The 23,111-nt window shown below is 39.2% G+C and overlaps 1 protein-coding gene across 1 annotated transcript in view; it reads right to left on the bottom strand.

Moving 5' to 3' along the window:
• Nucleotides 1–23,111, bottom strand: part of LOC122401248 (beta-1,4-glucuronyltransferase 1) — a 59,325-nt gene that overhangs the window by 15,068 nt on the left and 21,146 nt on the right. The window lies entirely within an intron of this gene.

The raw sequence follows: 23,111 nt of genomic DNA, 5'->3' as shown, positions 1-23,111 counted from the left end.
ATTTCGGGGATATGTCTATTCACCAAAAATGATTGTAATTGACCATCGCAATTAAAAATAATTTTTCCAGAACGATTTGAAATTTTTCAATTTCGTCGAAAACTTGACAAACTCTACAAAAGTAAAAGAAAGGAAACTGATAAAATAATATACTTCCTTTCTTAATATTATTTTCGTCAATGTATTTTAAATATATAGAGTTACCTATCGATCATTTCGATGCTAAAATTTTAAATGGGACAAGCTTTCAAGAGTTAATCGCTTTGGCTCGTTTAGCTTTCGCCTGTTGCGACGCCATTTTGCCAGAGGAGTAGTTAAATCGATGGAGAATCAAAAGAAATACTGACGAATGTGAACGGATCGCATTTAGATTAAAAAAAAGGATTTGTACAAGATTAGGTCTTTCGAATTGCACCGATCTCGATCGATTCAGTTTTTCGGTGGCCCTATCGACGGGCACGCGTTAAAAACACCACCCACGTCGTGTCTGCCGACCCGACAATGGAGTCATTGGCACTCTGGTTCGTAGCCATTCGTGCGTAGCTGGAGGCCCGGGCAAAAAGATCGAACAACCCGCCCGGAACGTGTCATTATCACCGGGGTGGCTCGTATTAGGCAACCAGCGTCTAACAAGCCACGATTCTTTCAGCAGCCGGGGCTTCACGGAATCACGATTCGCGTTTAGCAACGGCCAGTGAAATCGGTAGTGCTCAGTAACGGAGTTAGGAGTCATTAAAAACCAGAGAACGACCTAACGAGAAGCCCTGACACAATCCCTGGCCCCAATGTCCTCGCGATGGGCAACGTTGTTAGGTAAACTCTTCGAAAGAAATCGAATCCTCGACGTTCGGAGACACACGCGCGACTCTGATGCCAATTAACGGAGATCCTATGATATTCTAACATCGGTTAAATTGTTCCTCGAGCCTCAAAAACGCTATTAACTCCTTAGAATTTAGATCCAAGCAAACGTCGGACCATTTAATTTGTTTCGATCGAGCTTCTTCCATTACTACCAAAAATCTGAATATCTTAAATACGAGAAATAGCCCTTAACGATCTTGGTTTTTATATTTAAGATCGAGAGAAATATTCGACGAAGGAATTGCAGGAAAGGGAGTACTGAAGATTCATGCAAATATGGAGGTAACCGATCCGACGAGCCCCACTTAGACAGTACGCATCCATTACATTGATTATTACTATCTCTTACTTCCTCCTCCAACTTCACCCGTTGCTAAGCGACCATCCCTTTCACTTGTCAACACGGAGCAACGAATGAATCTCGTGCAATCAACGAGGTTCTATTGTACTCGATCGTCCTACGAGAGCCACCGCGTGAAATTCCAAAATAATTATTTATTTTATCCTCCTACAATATCATAATCCAATAACTTTATTCCATTCTTAATTGTTTACAGACTTTATCCTAATATATGGAACTACATCGAGCAGGATGAAAGGAACTTTTTCAAACGTGCAAAATGGCCGAAACCTTGGCCACCGTAAGACGATGTTTTTCCTTTTTTTACTACGTTTAATTATTACTTTGAATAAATTTCGGATAAAAAGAAGTTTTACATTTGATTGAACGAAACGTTTTACGGTAGAGTATCCGCTTAAATCGTCGAGAAATATTAAGTCGGCGCAATCTGTCATGCTTCGAGCGATATAATATATTTTTCTAGCTAATGTCCTTCACCCGTTGCTGTACGAACGTTTTTATCGACGTTTCGGCCGATGAACAAACGGGTCTTTTGTGGACGTCGAGCTGCAGAATAGGTCACAAAGGGAGAACTGTTTCCTCGGGACAGAAACCGAGTTTTTCGAACGACAGAGAATACGATCTCCGGCGTGGTCAGAAGTGGAAAATGTAAATTTTCTTTTCTTCGCGCACGACAGCGTCGTAACCTTTTTTCAGAGATAGAGGCCTAGAGTCACAGAGGCGTAGATAGGCCTAAAGCCGTCCAGGGGTCTGGACATACACTGGTGGACAAAATGATAAGGCACCTCAAAATTTTTGGAAATGAACATCTATTTGTACATATACGTGGAATATGAATACACAACAAAATAAGGTACTAGTTTTGACGTAATATATGAAAAAATTAAATAAATCGTTCAATCCATTTATTATTTATACCAAGAAAATGAAATTGAGTGTGGACAAAATTATAAGGCACTTTCAATATAAAATTACAAAAGTATTAAAATGAAATAAGATTACATAGTTTTTTTAAGTTTTAATAATGTGTCGACTGCCCTTGACGATGTACCACTTCAATCATTCTTCTTGGTAAACTTCTGTACAGATCCTTTATATAATTTTGATCCAAGCTTTCCCAAGCTTCTAAAATTGCAGATTTTAATTCGGACACTGTATTATACTGTTTTCCACCTTCATATAATGTTCGGCTGAGTTTTCCCCAAACATTCTCGATAATACTTAGGTCAGGAGATCTTGCGGGCCAATTTAAAACATTTACATTTTCCGTTTCAAAATAATTTTTTACTATGCGAGCGGTATGCACAGCTGCATTATCTGGCTGAAATATATATTTTGTCCCAGCAATTCTGCGAGCGTAAGTGTTTATGTGTCTCTTAATTAAATTTAAGTAACCAGCACTATTCATACGGCCTTGAATGAATTCTATTTCCGTTTTTCCTCTATAGCCGATACCTGCCCATATCATTACTCCACCACCACCACATTGTCTGCGACTTAATACCCTTTGCTCCTTTCTTAAATCGTGGAAATAGTATTTATATCCATCTGGACCATCCAAATTCAGTTTTTTTTCATCCGTGAATATAATTCGTTTCCACTGGTTTTTCCATTGAATGTGCTCTATTGCAAAACTTAATCGGGCGGTCTTATGTTTGTCTGTTAACGGCGGCTTTATAGTAAATTTCTTCCGTTTTAAATAGCTTGTTTTTTGAATTACTCTTTTCACTGTTTTAGTCGATACGTTAACTCCACAATCCACTGCAATTTGTCGAGGCGTAAGTCCAGAATTCGATGCTTTTTTCAAAATTAATCTTTTTTCTCTTGAAGAAAAGGCTGCAGGTCTTCCCTTTGACTTTTGTTTCCCATATTTTTCGGGGTTTTGTAAAAAATTCTGTATAACACACCGACTTCTTTTTAGTTTTTTTGCAATCTGTACTTGATTTTCTCCATTAGACTTCAACTGGAGTATTTTAATCTTCTCATCTTCGCTTAATGCTGTTCCTCGTCCCATAATTTAATTTTGGGTTAAAAAGTATTTAAACACTTATAAACTAACTATTAATAAGCAATTTCTACAAGATAAACTTGCAGAGAACTGCACACTTCAACGTTTTCTAACAGACTACTTCAAGTGCCGTAACATTTTGTCCACCTGAAATTTCGAAACAATGAAACTCAAAGACCACAATGCACCGTGTTTTGTTTGTCTAGATTGATACGTGGCCTTGAAAGGAAGTTTCTCACTTATAACATAGTTTACTGCTAATAACTTTAAGATTTTACTAAATACATCTGGAATTTCTTATGTGTACAACGGTGCCTTATCATTTTGTCCACCAGTGTATGTACATATAGCTCACCGTGGGGATTGATTTTATTTTATTTGGCTGTGCAATACGTCCTCGTCATAATGGCGTTTTAATAATTTATTAGAAACTTTCACCTGGGAACCGGCTTAATAACCATTCGCGATCGGATCAATTAAAAGCAACAATATTAAATAAACGATCATCGTTCGTATTTATTAAGAATGTATCGTATAATAAAAATTTGAAAAGTTTTTCAGCCTTTGTTTGCAACTTCCCGTCGTTCCGAAACGATATTAAAATGGCAGAAATATTTTCATCGACGAACACGGTTGTCGCGAAACAAACTAACGTGTCCCGTTCGCAAGATAGAGACGAACGACAGGAAACGGAAGAACTTTGTCTCGATTTTGCCGGACGATGCGAGCCGCGGTACTGTCAGTGTCGGGTTTAATTATCGACTATCTTTAAGAACGCAACCATCCGTTTATTATCGATCGCGGAACGGATTTGCTGGCATGCGGGAAGAACGCGGAGACTTTCAATTGGAGCTTTCTATTAAACTTCATTTTTTGTTCCCTTCTTCTTTTTTTTTCATCCCTTTTTTAGGTCGACCTTCCCGTCGCTGCGACGCGGAATAACTTTCCCAATAGATCGAAACATTAGTTGCAGAGAGTTCACAATGAAGTTTCTCGTTTGCTCTAGAGGGGGGTTGTAATTAACAGTATCGCGACGAGAAAGTATCATCGAAACCCAGAAAACTTGCAAACTGGTACGAGACTGCTCCGAAATATTTATATCGTGTTTATGTATAGATCCGTACATATTTTGCAAAAATTCTTCCCGCCGGATTTCGTCGAACGAGGAAAAACATGGAAAACAAATGCAACTCGAATCGGATCAGTTTGTTTTCGAGAAATCGAGTCATGGTGAGGGGTCCGGAGATCGGTTTTCTTCCGCGTCGTACGAGCCAATATTTTGGAAACGTTCGTGTTTTCCTTTCGAATGTTTTTCTACTCTGCAGACGTCTATTATGAAAACGTTCTGGGTACACATATCTTGTTAAAACAGTACTACAATGTGTATTCAACGTTTCTACATATGTGTGATTTGCTGTTATCGTTGCAAACAGAACCTTAACACCGAATAATCCCTCGCGATTGGCGTACTCATTATCAACATTTTTGAAAAATGATTTAATCATATCGTCAATACGTTCCAGTCGGGGGTTTCTAGAAACAGTGTGGCAATTACTTATCCGAATGATTGCTTTATCTTTCCATTGTACAAAAGCCGTTCGTCGAGTCTATAAACAAATATTGAAAGAAGTACCCAAACGAATGGAAATCGTTTTGAAATCGTGGAACTTGTTTCCCAGATGTAATTTCTTTTCGCGAAGAAAACCAACCGAGAAGATAATTGTTTGAGAAGATATTTTCATTTTAATTGGGAACAATTCTGCTACAGAGTCTATTTTAACCTCCGATAATAAGCATCGGAAGGGAATATCGTTTTGCGTGGCTCGTAACGAAATGTTGCCCAACATCCACCTGACGTGCAATTCAACTTCATAAACTCCGTACTGTCTGGGGATATCGTATTAAGTCGCGATACAAAGTGCCGTGCCAATTTCCTCTATCATTTGCCACTGGTGCTAATAACCGTACGCCGAGAATCGTTCGGCAATTGGAACACGGTTTCGTGAATTCTCGATGGATAATACACGCATTCGAAGAAACTTCAGGGATCTTACACAATAGGGGTTCAAAGTGAAAGAAACAAAATTCTACTTAATCGTTGAATACGGTACCCCATCGTTAAAAGTTCGTAATCTGGCCTCGATAAAAGTTTCTAAGTCATTCTCGCTAATTCCAACTGTTGGCGTTACGCAATAGAAGTTTAATAGAAAAACGAAACGCTTCTTCGCATTGGAAGTTCGAATTCTTGCCTCGAATAAAGGTTTCCGAGTCATACGATAAAAGTTATTGCAAATAAAGATCGTATTTTTTCTATCCTCCAACAGTACGGATTAGTATTATTGATATAAACGGCATCCATATTTTGGCTTTGTTTGAATGTTCAGCGAACTATGCCCGACACTTTTTTCGAATAAAAATTTGATGCAAACTCTTCAACACGTTGTATAGTACGTAGATACGTGAGAATTATAGTAAAAGTAGATATATTGGGTTGTTCGAGAAGTAATTTCGTTTTTCTTCTTCGTGAAGAGGGTATATTATAATATACAGGGTATTCGGCCATCCATGGGAAAAATTTTAATGGGAGATTCTAGAGGCCAAAATAAAACGAAAATCAAGAATACCAATTTGTTGATGGAGGCTTCGTTAAAAAGTTATTAACGTTTAAAGTTCCACCCGTACTGAATTTTTTTCTCGAAAATGCGCAAGATTTCAGGGTTATGTCTATTCTCCAAAAATGCTTTTAATTAGCTTCCACAACCGAAAATAATTTTTCGAGAACGATTTGAAATGTTTTTTTTCGTCGTAAAATTTCACACCTTCTCGAATTTTTTTCTAGAAAATGGGTAGGATTTCGGGGGTATATCTATACACCAAAAATAATTGTAATTGACTCCCGCAACCGGAAATAATTTTTCCAGAACGATTTGAAATTTTTTAATTTAATTGTTCATAACTTTTTTACGAAGCCTCTGTCAAGAAATTGATATTCTTGATTTTCGTCTTATTTTGGCCTCTAGAATCTCCCATTAAAATTTTTCCCAGGGGTGGCCGAACACCCTGTATAAATATTTTACTGAATTATGTCCTGGCCATTTTGGTCCAACACCTTTTGCCATCTTCCTGGTAGTAGCACGATTCCATGCTCATAAAATTTCTGATCTTTATTTATGAAACACTGATGCTCGTGATTTTTGATATCGTCGCTTTAAGTAAATGTTTTATCGTTTAAGAAATTTCGTAAAGACTGGAACAAGTAATAATCCGATGGTGCCGAATCTGGGGTGTATGATGGGTGTGGCAGCACATCCCATCCAAATTGCACTAGCTTCTGACGAGTTACTAAACTGGCATTATCATGGTGGAATTCAAATGTCGAGCTTTGAAACGAAACCAAGTCGCTTCGTGTGATCACAAACGGTCGAATTCAACAAAAACCTCTTAACGATTTCTCGTGTTGTTATTCGTCGATTTGCTTCAACCAATACCTTTATTTCGCCTTCGTCGGCTTTAACTGGCCATCCAGAACCTGGGGTAGCTTCCATATCAAGATTGAAGGAACAAAATTTTGTGAACGAGTTTTGGCATTGCCATTCTGTTAAAACATCTTTTCCATACACGTCACACAATTCTATTCTTTCTCGAACAGCATTCTTATTTTTTCGGTAATAAAAAAGCAAAATATCCCGAGAATTCAGCTTCTGATTTTCCATATTTGACGAGACACGAAAGAAATACAATTGCACAGAACCAAACAAAATTTTTTACAAACAAGCCTTAAGAGGCCTTTCTACTTTGTGAGATTAAAAAAATCGAATTTTTTTCTTTGCGTTTTCTTTTAGTATGTAGTCGTGAAAATATATCTACCAAATATTAAATTCAAATTCGGAAAACTATCGAAGTTATAGTCTGCTGAAATGTACCACGCGCAGACATGACAACTGGACGTAAAACTTTAAAGCTGTTTTTCTCGAAACTACATTTTTTGTCACTGTGTAGACAATAACACGAAAACTATTCAAGATACCAACATCAAATTTATGCAGTATCTTTAGAACTGGCCTCTCTATCACATGAACTAGGATAATTGCGATATATGCAATATTTTTTTTTTATTAACAAAAAGCGACCAAATATATGAAAATATTCAGTATCTTTTTGTAAAATAACTGCCATTGTGCCATTTTACGTTTCTTTGAAAAGATCCTAGTTCATGCGATAACTAATCTTATCTATATTAAGAATATCTTTGATTTTTGGATTTCGGATAGCTTGTTCGCAAAATATCACCTACGCAGTTGGGCACCGGTCGTAAAAACTGTCGTTCGTTAATCAACAAAAACTGCGTAATCAATAGATATTATGCGTTGCAAAAATTCGTAAATATAGTTAAATATATAATAAATATATCCACAAAACTCGGAATTAATCGCTCTTTAATAGCCCGCAAAAAAAGATCACAAAGAAACATGTATTTTTCTTGCCTACAAAATAGAATGACCCCTTAAAGTGTCAGCTGTGAAAATGAATACGGTATAGAATAAAATTGGCTGGTTAAAAATACAATTAACGTGTCTGTTGGTAAGAAAACGAAACTACTTTTCGAACAACCCAATAATATGAAGTCTAAAGGATTGATAATTGGTCTAGAAATAGCGTCGAAGAACTCATCTTAATTACGAAACGCCAAGATGTCCCAGTAACGAAAGAATTTATCTTCCATATTTCCGTGTATTGCAAAGAAAAGTTCAAATAAGAGGTAAATCTCAAAGAAAATTCGGACGTGGAAGATAATTGCAAATTTGTTCAACATGTGTTCCGTCTTTGCGGAAGATAAAATTTATTTGATCAACACGTGTTCCGCGTTTGCGGAAGATAAAATTTATTTGATCGACTAATTGTGCGGATAAATTTGCCCCGGTTTCCCGTCTTCCCCTTATCTCCGTGTAATTAACGTGACACAGTATCTCGGTCGTCAGTCAAACAACAGAAATTAATTGATCGTACTAATTAAATCGACGAACCTTCCGTCGTGTCGCGCGGAATCGATTTTGATAAGCAAAATATCAATCGTCACGGAAATAAACGTCCTCGTAACTCCTCGAATCGCCTAATTTTCTGCCATTCTCGCCGTTTATTCCTCGAATCGCATTAGTCACGAAACGGTGATGATATTCTGGGTGCTCGCGGCTGAGAAGAAAGTTTCATTGAATTTTCTGGGAACAAATGGTCTCTCCGTGTTTCATAACGGAGCATTACCCGGTGTTTAGTAATAGAGTTATTATCAGGTTGAAAGCTGTCTCGTGCATCGGTTGCGAATTTACTTAGGCGTTTTTCGCCCGCTGGAAACCCCCATTCGGTGAACGACGACGAAATCGTCACGACGGAATTAAAAATTATCAAATCGTCTAGAAAGCGACGAAAGCGTTTGGGGAAATAAGAAATCGCTGGGCTGCACGGAAATGTTTCGTATCCGGCGCCATTTTGTCGGGGGCCGCGGAAGATACGATTGTTTCATTAGCATCCGGTCGGATTGGGTTCCGTTCTAATTTCTCGAACGTATTCCTGGGGTATCTGGATAAGATCGATTCGTCTCGATCGCGATTCTGCACGCCCACGACGTCCACCATCCGGCCGTTTCCGGAAGTAGGCGTAGGCGACCAAATTTGATACGAAGGGTCTCCGAAATCAGAACTTCCCCGTTACCTCGTTGTTGCGCACGTGTTCCCATAGGCTACGAGGAACGTTGTTTGTTTCCTGGGGAACAACGTTATCGGTCTGGGTTCAATAACAACCACAAGGACGCTCACAACAGACTGGAATCGAAGATTTAACATTTTCTGAAAACGTAATTTTTTGTACGCGTCTCGCTATTTATGATATTCGTTAATGCTGTTTTCTCCACATAAATGAATAATTCTAGGAATCTTTGGTGATTCACGATTCGAACGAGATACGTTTCCGTTTCGACGTTCGACGTTTCGATAAGATTCTGTCGATCTTTGCGTAACGACGGATACTCGAAACGTTTTCCACGACGAGGACGATTACGTATCGGTGTTGCACGTTTGCACGATAATTGCGACTCGGTGAATCACTCGTATTAACAGTTGCCATCGATTTTCTCGTTCCCGTCGCGATGACTGTGCGTTGCGTGGAGAAGTTCGTCGACCGTTCGCCTCCTGTCTTCTTTTCGTAACGTGTGATTAACCGGATCGGTGTAATCGGTGTTTCGAACTCTGGAAATTCGTGTCCCGACCCGTTGGAGGATTTCAGGAGTCCGCTGAGTCACGTTCCACGCAATCCGTACGAGGTAAATGCACCGGATAACTTGAGGGACAAAACGCGACATTTTAAATGCTTGGAGTTCGTCGACTCCTTAAAATATTCGAGAAAAATTCGGAACAATTAAAAAATTATTATTTTACTAAAGCGTCGTATCGTCTTCCTTTACGAAATTTTCCATGGCACGATTAGTTCCCAAGCGATGTTAGAATATTGTTTTTATTAACTCGATGGAAGGAAATGTTTATTCTCGATTCCTTGGCGTCCGTTTTGCGACAGGATATCGCCAACGTCTTTTACGACTTTGTATCTTTTAATTATACACCGATCGGCAGTTACGTTCGAATGTTTCTTGTACGCGAGAAAAATTTCGATCTGTCTGCTCCGTTTCCTATCGTTTCCCATCGGATAAATCGGAAGTCTAGCGTGTTATTACGCACGCATTTATTGTCAGTAATGCCGCGCAACGCCGGTTAACGTAACATTTGCAACAATAAACTGTAACGTTGGGCGCTGCTCGTTAGAAAACCTCGAAGGAATGGGCTTCCTTGCTACTCGTTTTTATCGTAGAATCGCTTTAACGGCGCTGTAAATGTACTTTAAATGTAAACTAACTTTCGTTGGTAAAAAAATCTATTGACGAATTTTTAAAATTTGCCGCTCAAAACATTTGTCCACCGTTCATAACGCCAAAGTAAACTTGGGGACAAAATAAGAACTAAACCGAACAGAATTACGAGCGTCGTGCCACGACAGAGACAACGATAAACGTAATTAGTCGCGTGCCCGTGAGTCGTAAATCACCGATTAGAGCGACGTCGTCATTTTGATTGGCGATTTCTATAATTAAACGACGATTAGATAAATTATTGTTCGATTTGAGGACGTTGGAGGCTCTTGATTCGATGATTCTGCAAATCCTTGTCAGGTGAACGTCGGACGTCCGCGCAAAACGTTTCCCGAGATGCAAAGAGGCCTGTAATTTCTTGGCCGTCGCCTCTGTAATGAGTCTGTGAGTCACTCGCTTAACACTCGCGCGATGTCCTCGGGGCTCGTCTGTTCGCTACGCGCGATTTTTGCCCACGTTACAGAAAGACTCGTCGCGAAATTACACCGGCCAAGCCTCGCACGGGGCTTTTTTTCCGTCCTTTTCCATAATTCATTTCGCCGCGACGCGTTTTTCCCGCGCCAGCAACAACGGGGCGAGACTTTACGCGTATCGATCTCCTTGCCTATCGAAACGACTTCGATTGTTCGTCGTTCAGGGGACTATCGATACATAGAAACGAACCACAGGAAAATCCAGAAACAATTGTTCTTAATATTAGTGACCTGAAAGAAGAAATTCTGCTACCATAAGTGGGAGAAAAAACACTACAACAAGAAAATTTAGGAAATTATTCTTGATATTAGTGTAGCGTAGATAAAAGATGTAAATAAGTGGTTTGCTAGCACAAATGGAAGAAAAAACGGTTGAGTAAGAAAATGTAGAAATAATTATTCCTAACATTAATGACCTGAGACTGGAAAGAACAGAGAATGACCGAAGCGGAATAAGTAAATAGCGATAATAAGAGCTGAATATGGAAATTAGAGATAAAAGTGTAAGGAAAATGGTTGTAACATTTGGTTGAATAGATTCAAGTCTTCCGTTCTATTTCTTTCGGGGCGTAATAGCGTTCTCTACCTTCGGTAAGGATTATATTAACGATTTTACACGCCTATCCTTGATCCGACCGTTCGAACGATGATTGTAAAGCGTGTTACAGTTGTTGTACGACCTGTTGTACGATACTCTCGTATTGAACGGTGGTATAACGTTGCCATATGAATATCATTGCAACACAATCCACCACTCATTGTAGTATAAATTGTTACGTGCATGGTATTCGTAACACAATTCTAAATAACGTTTTTTTTCGCCGCGGTGACGTCGATTCGTTCGATCGCGAGATAGGGTTCGAGAGGCGCGGTATAGAAAACTGTTACGGCATCGCGAACAAATTCGAAGCATCTCGTTTCGTTTCATGGAAGCGCGGTTTTGGAATTCTCGAGCCGTTCGCCAAGGTATGAAGCTGAAATCCTAGTTTTGTCGCGACTATCGCAAGCGTTTTGTGTTTATTAGAAACACCGGCTGAAAAGTTCCCCGACGACGCCGTTGAATGCACGAAAAAAGAAACCGAGGATTAAAAAAAATTTGTATCGTATAAACTCTCGATTTTATTTTTCTACCTATCTTCCGTTATTACGAGTGAAAGATAATTTTTTTTTTACGTCGATTGAGCTTTTTCGAGACTCGGACCCAGCCCTGTTTCTATCGATAAAACTTTTCTGCCCCCGCGGCGTTATTAAACCCGTGGCACACACGAGGCGGTAAAATCCTCGTGAGAGTCCATCCTGTTAGGCGCCCTCGTCGGCGCAACGGCAATCTAAAGATGGGTGATCTGGCCTGTATTCGTTCTGTGCTACGAACCGACCTTGCTTTATATCGCGCGCGTCGACGTGTCGCAATTTTCTTAATATGCGTTAGGAACACACCTACGACGGATCCGGCAGTTTGGACGACTGATCGCTAGCCGCCTTTTATTTCAACTAACACCAGGAAATACTGCCTTTATTACTGTTGCAATTCCCTAGATTGGATTCTCTATACGCAATCACCCTTAATCTTACGACGAGCAAAACCCGGAGTGCAACGCTCGCCTTTTAATGGGCTTTTGCCCCACCGGATAGCGCTACGAATGCTCCGAGCTATTTATACATGGTTTTACGGGCGCGGACAGTTGATAGTTTAGCAGTTATTTAACCTTAAACTTTTAAGGGGCTCGTTATCTTCGGCTGTATAAGCTCCTTAACCATGCTTGCCGCGCCCAGATCCTAGGACCTCCCAATTTGTACCCTTTAAACCCTTTCGGTCCCACTTTGTTACGTATTTTCAAGATTGCTTATTTATATTAATTAATTAACAAACGTTTGATAATATTATTATATTTTATTCGATTGGCTGGTAATAAAATTTTGCTCCTAACTCGATATTGCACAGCTTCTTAGTGCACCGTATGTGGTTCACTTGACAGTATTCAAACGACCGATCCTTTAATTTACATTAATCGTGCTTCAGTAAACGTTTGATAATTTTATTATGTCTTATTCGATTCGCTGATAGTAGAATTTTGCTCCTGACTCGATATTACGCAGCTTCTTAGTGCACCGTATATGGTACACTCGACAGTATTCCAACGATCAATCCATGAAAACTATAATAAATCACATTCTATCTGTATCGATATTATCAGCGTACAAACATGTCCAAGGGCCAACTCGTCCATATTGCAAATTATAATAAACTTTAGAGTGTTAAAGAAACTAAAAAAGAAAATAGTTTCAATTTTTATTTGCGAAACTCGACCAGTCTAATACGGACGATCCAACGCGCAGAAAATTTGCGAAAAATAGAAATAATTCCGGTCGGTTTTCGCGGCTCAAGATCGCATAAAACGATTTTAGGTTACGAAACGTGAGTCTCATACGACAGGAAGAAAACAATTGAAACTAGTTAACACTGCTCGGGTGAATGCAATACGCGATTGACAGATACCGATGCGACGTCGAGGAGACGTGAAAAAGACCGCTCTCGATTATAAAACACCACGAACGCTGCACGCTATACTTATAAAATACAGAAATTACAAGCTTGAGCAAAAATTTGGCTGGAACATCATGGAAGGGAAATTTTCAAACGTTCAAATTTGACGAGAGGCTCGAAACATTATTTAAATTACGTAAAGATTTGCAACGTTGCACGGTGAGTCGAGCACCCCCACAGGTGTTGTATCTCGAACTTCAAATATTTACTTGTTTCGCCCCATTTAACCCTGTTACGAGGAAAGAACCCTAATCGACTTCTATTTCATCGAGTTTTCGTAAGACGATAGTATACTGACCGCTAATCGTGTGAAATATTAGGCGCGGATACTCCATAGTTTTAATTTTCTAAAGGTATAATATTAGCGAAGAAATAATGAACCACTGTGTTTTAGAGTTTAAGGGGATATTGAGGTTTATATTGTCATTTTTTCGACCTTTTTTGTGATTGACGTCAAATTTGACGAAAATATTTAGCAGGCTCGTCTTTATCGATGGAACCAGAGATTTTTAAAAACTATTGAATTGCACTATTTTTTTTAATACGCTAAAGGCAAAAGAAAGGTTAGAAAATATTTTGACTTCTCCTTAATTCCTGTTATAATTACAACCCTCCTAATGAAGATACTTTAACCCTCTCTGTTTCGTGGGAGCCAGTGGAGCATCTTTTTCAGGTGAACCATTAAACAAGAAGTAATAACTCCCACAATTTTTACTATTTCTGGATGAAAAAAATCTTGTACATACCTTATAAGATGAATAAATACATCTGCAAAATCTCGATACGAAACAGCCTACCTACCAATAAAAATAATCACAAAAAAGGTCGAAAAAATGACAGACAGCAATATCCCCTTAAGGTAAAAGAACTTGTATGGAGGTCGGAGAATGGGATTTTGGCCGCGCGAAGGCGGTTTCCATTAGTTGGTGCGGACTGTGACATCCTGGAGGACGTATCGCGCGCTCGTGCACACGTGGCCGATACGTATTACATCATTCGAGGGAGGAGAGCAGTCGAATCGAGTTCACGGACGTAAAGCCGAGCAGCGAGTGGCCCGATTGAAAGGTAGGATCTACGGGCATACGTGACATAGATGCACATACTTGAAATGATCGACGTTAATGGCCAAACAACGGGAGTTACGCGCGTAGTCCTTCGGTCATGGGGCAATTTAAACGCAGTCTGCTGAAGCAATTTGTCAACGACCTGTGTATGCCGGCGCATTATTGATGCCCTGGCCGTGTTTCGTGCCGATTTAGAAATTTCGCCTTGACTCGTTGCACCGATCGTTCTTATCGTGGACCAGAGAAAACTTTTCATTTCAAAGCATTCTCCCACCACCCTTTGTATTTATCGTGCAGCGAATCTGCGAATGGCGAACCCGCGGACGCCATTTTGTTTTTCATTCAAGCGGGAAAACGAAAACGAACTCTTATCTTTTACTATTTGATTTTATAGCGTTATTCGACACGCGCTAAAAGCTAATTGACATTAGCTTTCAAAATAAACGCACCGAGCAGCGAACTCTAAGAACCATACAGTACTTAAAGTATTCGAAGCTCTATGTTGGCACAGCTGAATCGATTCGCGTTCGGTTGACGTTCGTCGTCGCTTAACGAACGGATACAAACGTTATTTTCTACGGTAGTTCGTTAATTAGGTCGTTTCTTAAGTGTCCACCAAGTTATTTACGTAAACCCTTAACGAAACGATGTTTTCGGCACATCTGCGAGTTTTTTTAATAAGATTAAGGTAGTTTCTGATTTGTCGAAATTGTAGCTTTGATTTTGAAAATGGCGGCTCACACCTTGTCAGTACCTCGTGCAGGTTTCTCCATCCGTGAGTTCTTTTAAAGAGATTAAGGTAGTTTCTGAATTCTTGAGATCGTAGCTTTAATTTGGAAAATGGTGACTCGTACCTCGTTAGTACCTCGTGCAACGACATCCGATTGACCATTATCGTACGAAAATGCTCGTTATCGCGATGATGTAATGCCGTATCTTTCGGTTGTCGAATAAAAGCGGCATCGTTGAGCGTTCGTGCGCTTATTCGTTAACTGTGCGAATAGAGCACACGGAACTGACGCGATAACACGCAAGAATGGAAAGCGAATAATGAGAAGGAACTGCGAGGAAATATCTCGTTGATCAAGGAACTGTCCAACGATCACACGGACATTTTGGAGTCGAGAGGTGACCATATCAACTGCAACCGAAGTAAGGTGAAATTGTCGTTTTATCTTTAACAATATCACATTAAAGCACAGAACCCAATTATCGAAAACATTCTTCATTGAATATCCAACATTTATCATCGAATAATTCTTAAACGATATCTAATTTTTACGGTCGATCTTTACGCTTTGAGACATAAATAAAAAGAATTAACAGCAACAGGACTGCGTCTCCGTGAGTTCGTATTTTTATTTTCATAGCTCGACCGTCGCGTCCTCGCTGAATTTTAATAACGAGTTCCGGGCTTGGGAGCGCCGGGATAAAAATGTTTCAAAAATGAAATGTCGTTTCGTTAAGGTTTTGCTGGCAGAGACTCGTCAGTGAGGCTGACACAGCAAACCTTGCCTCAGATGCAACCACGATTCAGCAAGTTCTGGCTTCAGAGCTTTCGAGCCGAATCATTATCAACGAGCTAACATTAAGATAACAACTGTTCGAAATGGAAAACTTCGACTACTTTAAATCTATAAAGATATGATATATTTTATCTAGATTTAATTTTTTATCTCTATCGTGAAAGATTATTGTTTTCCTACCAGTCAGGAGGAAAAGTTGGCGAAAAGAAATATTAATACTGTCTACAACTGGATACATATATCGTTGTTGGTTTTGATCCAGCGTGTATTCTAGATCGTTGTATTATAATTTTATTTTTTGCGCTTCGTTGGACTGTACCCGGTCGAAATTATTCGTCGAACGCAACGACGACACTATGGTGCCAGTTGTTTGTCACACAATATGCAGATGTCCGCGTATCTTGTATCGTAATTCACAATATGTTCGATGAAACGCGATATATAGATTTTCTACTTCTTAATTTGAATAACTACACACATTGTATGTTCCATTTTCCCTATTCCGCGTTGTATAATATTGCACGAATATTCTGGAGACTACGACCAAAATCTAAATTATCAAGCTCATCTTTTGCTCGTTGCTCTATCAATAAATTCCGAATATAAATGCTAGACACACGGCTTTCGAAGTTCTAGAGAACTGTATCTGGCAATTCTACTTCGCATGCAAAACTGTGCCGTGTTATAAAACAAATCTTTTTCCCTTGACGAGAAACGGAGAGAAACTCCTGGGTCGCCGGACTATCCATCATGGTCACGTCTCATTCCCCAACGAAGCTCAGTTTCATTAACCACTTCCTCCGATAAACGAACGATTCTTTTCGACGAATACAAGTCGTTCCCAAAGCACAGTTCCCATTTTATAATATTTAAGTGTTTAACCCCTTCCCGTGCCACTTACCTCGACGAAATCCGGGCCCAAATTATAGGCGTCAACGCACGGTAAACAGCCCAGACTGATACTAAACTGCTTTACAACAGAGATTATAAGAATCGTGACCGACTCTTATGGCGTATTGATATGAACTAAAACTCAATCACGATCTCTCTGTCCGCGAGCCTGGCTCGTGATGTTTACGTTTGGGCCGACTTTCTGTTCGCGAGTCTGATTCGTGATATTCATGGTTGGGCCAAAATCTTCATCACGAGTCAGACTCGTTAAAGCACGGGAAGGGGTTAAACCCGTAACCGAACATGTTTGTGTTGCCGTAATGTAAAGTGTCGCAAAATCTGTTCAAGGTTTGTTCGAGACTCGTTATTTTAGGTTCGTGCGTTGGTATCTTGATACCTTTTATCATTGATTTGGAAACGTGTTTGGTGCACGTTACAAATTATAAGCACGAATGGCTTTATTACCCCTAACAATTATCCATCTAACATACTAAAACTAAATTCCAGGGTCGCGTTGTATTGGTGTTTCGTTGGCAGCCATATGCACTGATTTCTTGGATTCTGTTAGCGTTCTAGCTGTTCGATTTAAGTTGTTAATCGTCTGTCTGGATATTCTAGGCTGTTAGTTCTCCTAAGCTTTGCACGAAGCAGCAAACTATTTTATCCAAAGGAATTTTGTTCGTGCGATATACTGTATTTGCACTTGGTATTTTTCCATTTCAGCGTAAACTACAAAACAGATAAATCCAGTTCTCGAAAGAGTCGATCCCCTTTTAAGCGTACAGGAACGCGCAAAAAGCAGTTACAATTCAATATTCCATTAATAATACGTCGCTAATCGATTCGTTGTGTAACATATTTATTTCTTCGAAGCAATAAGGATTTACGTGTACGCGCAGAGCTACGCATTTTCCTGATTAATAATTGATCGACGGAAACAGAGCGTTTCATAGTCAGCATTCAATGGTTGTGACGTTGATTCCTGTGGAACAAAGTATTGCGTGATTTCTTAATCATTATTGGTAATACAACACTATAGTATACATACAGGGTGTTCGGTCACCCCTGGGAACAATTTTAATGGGAAATTCTGGAGGCCAAAATAAGACGAAAATTAAGAATATTAATTTCTTGACCGAGGCTTCGTTAAAAAGTTATTAATGTTTAAAGGTCCCTCCGTGCTGAATTTTTTTCTCGAAAATGTGCAGGATTTCGGAGGTATGTCTATTCACCAAAAATGATTGTACTTGACCCTCGCAACCAAAAATAATTTTTCCAGAACGATTTGAAATTTTTTTTTCGTCGAAAAATTTCAGACCTTCTCGAATTTTTTTCTCGAAAATGAGCAGGATTTCGGGGGTATGTCTATTCACCAAAAATAATTGTAATTGATCCCTGCATCCGAAAATAATTTTTTTAGAATGATTTGAATTTTCTTAATTTAATTTTTTAATAACTTTTTAACAAAGCCTCAGTCAAGAAATTGGTATTCTTGATTTTCGTCTTATTTTGGCCTCTAGAATCTCCAATTAAAACTTTTCCCAGGGTTGGCCGAACACCCTGTATATGTATAGTGTAACAGCTCACGAAACGTTTCTACCATTTTCTTTCCGATGCAAACCATTGATGGCAAACTAACCAGCTATAAAAATATTTAATACGCGTCAAAGGTGAACGAAGCTTGCGTATAACCGTTCTCTTGTTGTCGTTTAACAAAGATATAATTCTACGAAATGTGGTTCCAGCAGAAACCAAAGACACGTACGTACGTTGTTGCAATTAACAGTTAAAGAGAAACCCTCGCTTTTGAAGCGGATCGTAAGAACAATTATAACATTTAGTTTACCCGCGCTAATAACTCGACGGGAATGGACGTTAAGCATCGAACGCCATACTGGCTTGTAAAGAAGCATCGATGTTCGTAAGAATCCAACAAAAAACTGGTATCGATTCTAAAAAATAAATTGCCGTGAAAAATGTCGCTGCCGTTATTCGTTGCGTCGAAACATAAGCGTTGCCGCGAGTGCGTTCGCTTCGTAACATTTGCAGTTTCGTTTGTCCCTCGATTTTCCTCCATTCGTTACATCGATTTACCCGTCTTAGGACTTCCATCGCATAAACGGTTACTTTTACGAGCTGGTTATCTTTTTTTTCTTACTTGTTTCTGTAAATGTCGAAGTCAGACAAATTGACAAATTGATAAAAATTTAAATTAAAAAATTTGAAATCGTTCTAAAAAAATTATTTTTGGTTGCAGGAAACGATTACAATCATTTTTTATCATTACACATACCCTTGAAATCCTACGCATTTTCGAGACAAAAATTCCTTACCGAAAATATAATTTTAGACCAAAAATGTCTCTCCAAAATTTCATGGGTATCTTTAAAACATCATAACTTCTGAACGGAATGGACAATTTTAATATTTCAAAATGCAAATAACGCGTATTTTGGTGAAGAATATGTAGAAATCCCCAAAATATTCGAAAAATTATTCCTTGACCCCGCAGAATGAGAAAAACCCCATAAAAATGGTCCAATTTTCAAACAGCCATAACTACTACAATAGTAAACGTTACCTCATTGAAATTTAGCATGGAAGTAGAGTTCATGGATACATAAAAAAAAAATATTAGACAACTATTCCGTACAGCGTCAACCAAATTAGTTACATATGAAAAACGAATTTTTAAGAAAAATCGACAGGAGTAGGTAGTGCCTTTTTTCGGCGAAAAATAAAAATTTCGAATCGTTCTAAAAAAATTATTTTCGTTTGCAGAAGTCAATTACAATCATTTTTGGTGAATAGACATACACCCGAAATCCTGCGCATTTTCGAGAAAAAATATTCAGTACTGGCGGAACATTAAACGTTAATAACTTTTTAACGAAGCCTCCATCAACAAATTGGTATTCTTGATTTTCGTCCTATTTTGGACTCTAGAATCTGCCATTACAATTTTTTTCCTAGGGGTGGCCGAACACCTTGTATATCAAAATCAAAATTTTCTCAGGTTATTTCACTTTCAGTATGTTTTTATTGGGTATGCAGCTCTGTGATACCATTTGTACATCTTCATTCTATCCTATTTTACTCCTATTTTAGGGATTTTTTTTCTCAGTCTATTCTTTTCTTACCGTAGATACAACTTCCAACAAGCATAAAATAAGCAAAACGAAACATATCGTAATTTTTAATCAGGTTATTTTTATAAAACGTGTCAGTACGTGATTTGTTGCGATCATTCTATAACTTGTACTTATAATTCATCGTGTTTAAATTAGAAATGACTTTGGACCAAAGACGTGGAACGAATAGAATTTGCCGACGAATAGAAAATGTTATAGGAATTGATTTGCCCGTGCTCGTGGGAGTTTCTGCGTCCGTTATTCCAAAACGGTTATTCGTGTCAGTGACAATTTACCGTCGATCGATCGGCCTTCCATACTTTCAGTCTCTGTTGGGTTTAAAAGTTGGACGGCCGTTGGCACGTTAAGTCGTTCGAAAGATAAAGCGCGTACGAGTCGATTCGCGTAGCGTTTTATATCGATCCTCTCGCAATAGCAATCGAGGGGTCGCTGGGCTGGAAAACGAGGCAGATCTGATCCGTGGCTAACAGCCTGTAGAGCCGTGGACCTCGACAATTGCGTCGACCGTATAAATAAATTGTTATTCGATAGCGTGCATGATAGAGACGAACGGAAATTTACGGACGTTTCCGACTTCTTTAAACGAAGCGACGATCGAACGTACCGAAACTATTAAATGCAAACACTTACGTGGAGTCCGTTCGAAAATTTAATTAGTTTATATGTATACTGCAAGAAGCCGAACATAAACCGGAAATTTACGTATTTGCCGTAGTTAAAAATCTTCTCCGGGCTGTATCTTTGTAATTTCCGTGTCATTAATACCGTTGTGATTCATGTTTCCTCCACGTTGATCGTTAAAGCGGTTTTTTACGTACGAATGATTTCTGCTTCGTTACGAGGAACAATTAATAACGTAAAATGATAAAAAAAAAAAAAGGAAAGGAACGCGGCAAATAGATATTTTCTACGTATCTTTACAGATTATTAACCTATGTAAATGGATGTACGCCATTAAACTTATCGAAACATTAATGGAATTCCGGTGTTCGGTTCGAGTAATCTGGAAAGATTAATTAATCGAGGTGGAATTCGATTGGATAAAATCTTGGCGATAGAACGGTGAGATATTTGTTCGCGAAATTGATAATATTTTCATGATATTTTGATCGACTCGATGTTTCGTAACGCGTGTCGCGTCGTAATTCGATCGCCATTTTGTTCGAACGTTCTGGATCGGAGCGTAGGACGAACAAAAAAGAATTTTCAACAATCGACGACGACAATCAGGCTTTCACAAATATTGAAAAACCTATGGTAACGGGAAGCTTTTAGTATCGTGGGATCATTTGCGCAGTATTTCCCGTTCGATTGAAACGACAAATACAGATTTTAATTGGGGACTACCGATGCTGCTTTTAATTGGATTGCGATGTCAAAACTGCCGCGCACGTGGCCGCCCCCGTCTTGCGAGAATTGAACGCGCGTCGCGTATTAATTATACGATGAATTATCGATTGCGAGGTTTACTTTATTCCATCGTAAATAATTTTAACAAGGCTCGACCGAACCAACTGAATCTCTGCAAAAATTATTCGTTGCAAAAAGTCTATTAAGTACTTCATACACTACACGCGTATGTGTGATATTTTATATTCCCATATGAACTTTGTTTTGTTCGTTATTATATTCGTCATATTTACCGATGCATGTTTTTTTTTAAATAATCCCTAGAGCAACTCACTTTTAACGAGACCTAATAGTTTTTAAAATAAAAAAAAAGGCGCGTGTTACGCGAGAACAGTACGAACTATGCTATATTTATCCTTCTGCATCACTATACCGCAAGGCCTCGGAGTTTACGGAAAAAAGAAAAAGCAGCGTTGAAACCGCGAGATCGTTACACTCGTCATATTAATAGAGAGGCCGATAATTATCATTTTCTGTCCGTTTAATAAATTACGGGATGATTCATCACGATGAATTTCGCAGTTAAAGGAACGCAGGAATGCGTTTGCGTCATGCGTTTTATTATTAAGCGTTGCTGTTCGATTTTTCCACAAAAGAAATAACCGTTGATCCCCGCGTAGAGTTTAATTGTTATTTTTCTAGCGCGTGGCATTGACACGTATCATCGAGAAAACGTCACGATCCTCTTAGGAATATTTTATGCTTTACCGATACGCGTGCACGGCTCGTCGGACGATAAACTGTTTGCACGGGTTCGCTGTGAATCGTACGGGAGTAAATAATTCGCGATAATTGCTACGCGATGGACACGCGCGAGCGCGATAGTAATTTCCCGCGCGAGAACGACAAATTGTCGTCTAGTGTTCTATCGGGGGAAATAAGTGGCATCGATCCGACACGGTAATTGGCGGTAATCACTGTATAATATATAGGAAAAGTCAATGGTCGTAAACGCTACGCGCTTCGCGGAAAGTACGGTCGGTTATCGCGAATAAACACACTCGGAATCGAACGTTTATTTGATCGGTAACTCTTCTAATTAGCGAAGGATTCATTGGAACACTTTTCTACTTTCGCATCGAAATCTTCTTCGTTCGTTTGAATTTGATGTACAGATTTCACGAAAGTCCTTTCGTTTTGCACGAATTATTAAATTAGAAATGGAGTCAATGGCTCACGGTTGCGTCTTCGAGGCGCACCGATGCGTAGAAGTGGCGTAAAATAAGCTCCGACAAATTGTATAGTTTTACTCGATGCCTTACAAATTATCTCGATTTGCTTGCTTTTCCCGTTGTAAGCTTGTCGGATATCGGAGATCTCTGTTTGCACATTAAGATACACGTAGATTACATCAGAATTATAACATATCGAATCGTCTGTTGATGTTTGTACATTAAGATACATATCTACGTTAGAAGTGTGATGTATCGAATCGTCTGATGATACGGATAGAATGCCGATAAAAAATGATTAACTTTGATGTTCTCGAAAGTTCGAAGATAATAAATTGGAAGTCCTGGCGAGTTAATGGTGCCGTCGATGAATTCCGGAGGGTGTTTTAAGGTGTTCCCCGAGCCGACCACGAACCTCTGGTTCGCGGCGTGCGGGTCAAATTAGCAAACTTAGCGCGTCTTTTCACGCCTTGCCGGAAGAAGCATGCGTGAAAAGCGTCGTCGGCCGTCTCTGGGATACCTTGACACGAAAGATTCGCGATCCAGCGACGAGTTTCGTAAGCAAAAAGGTGCCTTACGGCGAGACACGGAATGGAGGCACCGTTCTCAAGGACACATTTTCATTATCGCATTATTACGAAACCCGCGGGCTTACGGATTGGCTCAGAAGCATAGAAAGGTTGATCGGTTGCACGCGTTTCCAAGCCCGGTCGATCGGTTCGAAATATTGTG

Source organism: Colletes gigas, unplaced genomic scaffold, assembly GCF_013123115.1.
Source record: "Colletes gigas isolate AHSC1104 unplaced genomic scaffold, ASM1312311v1 Colletes_gigas_Sc00023, whole genome shotgun sequence".
Classification (NCBI taxonomy): domain Eukaryota; kingdom Metazoa; phylum Arthropoda; class Insecta; order Hymenoptera; family Colletidae; genus Colletes; species Colletes gigas.
The sequence above is the reverse complement of the archived record's forward strand: the minus strand, read 5'-3'. Positions and strand labels throughout refer to the sequence as shown.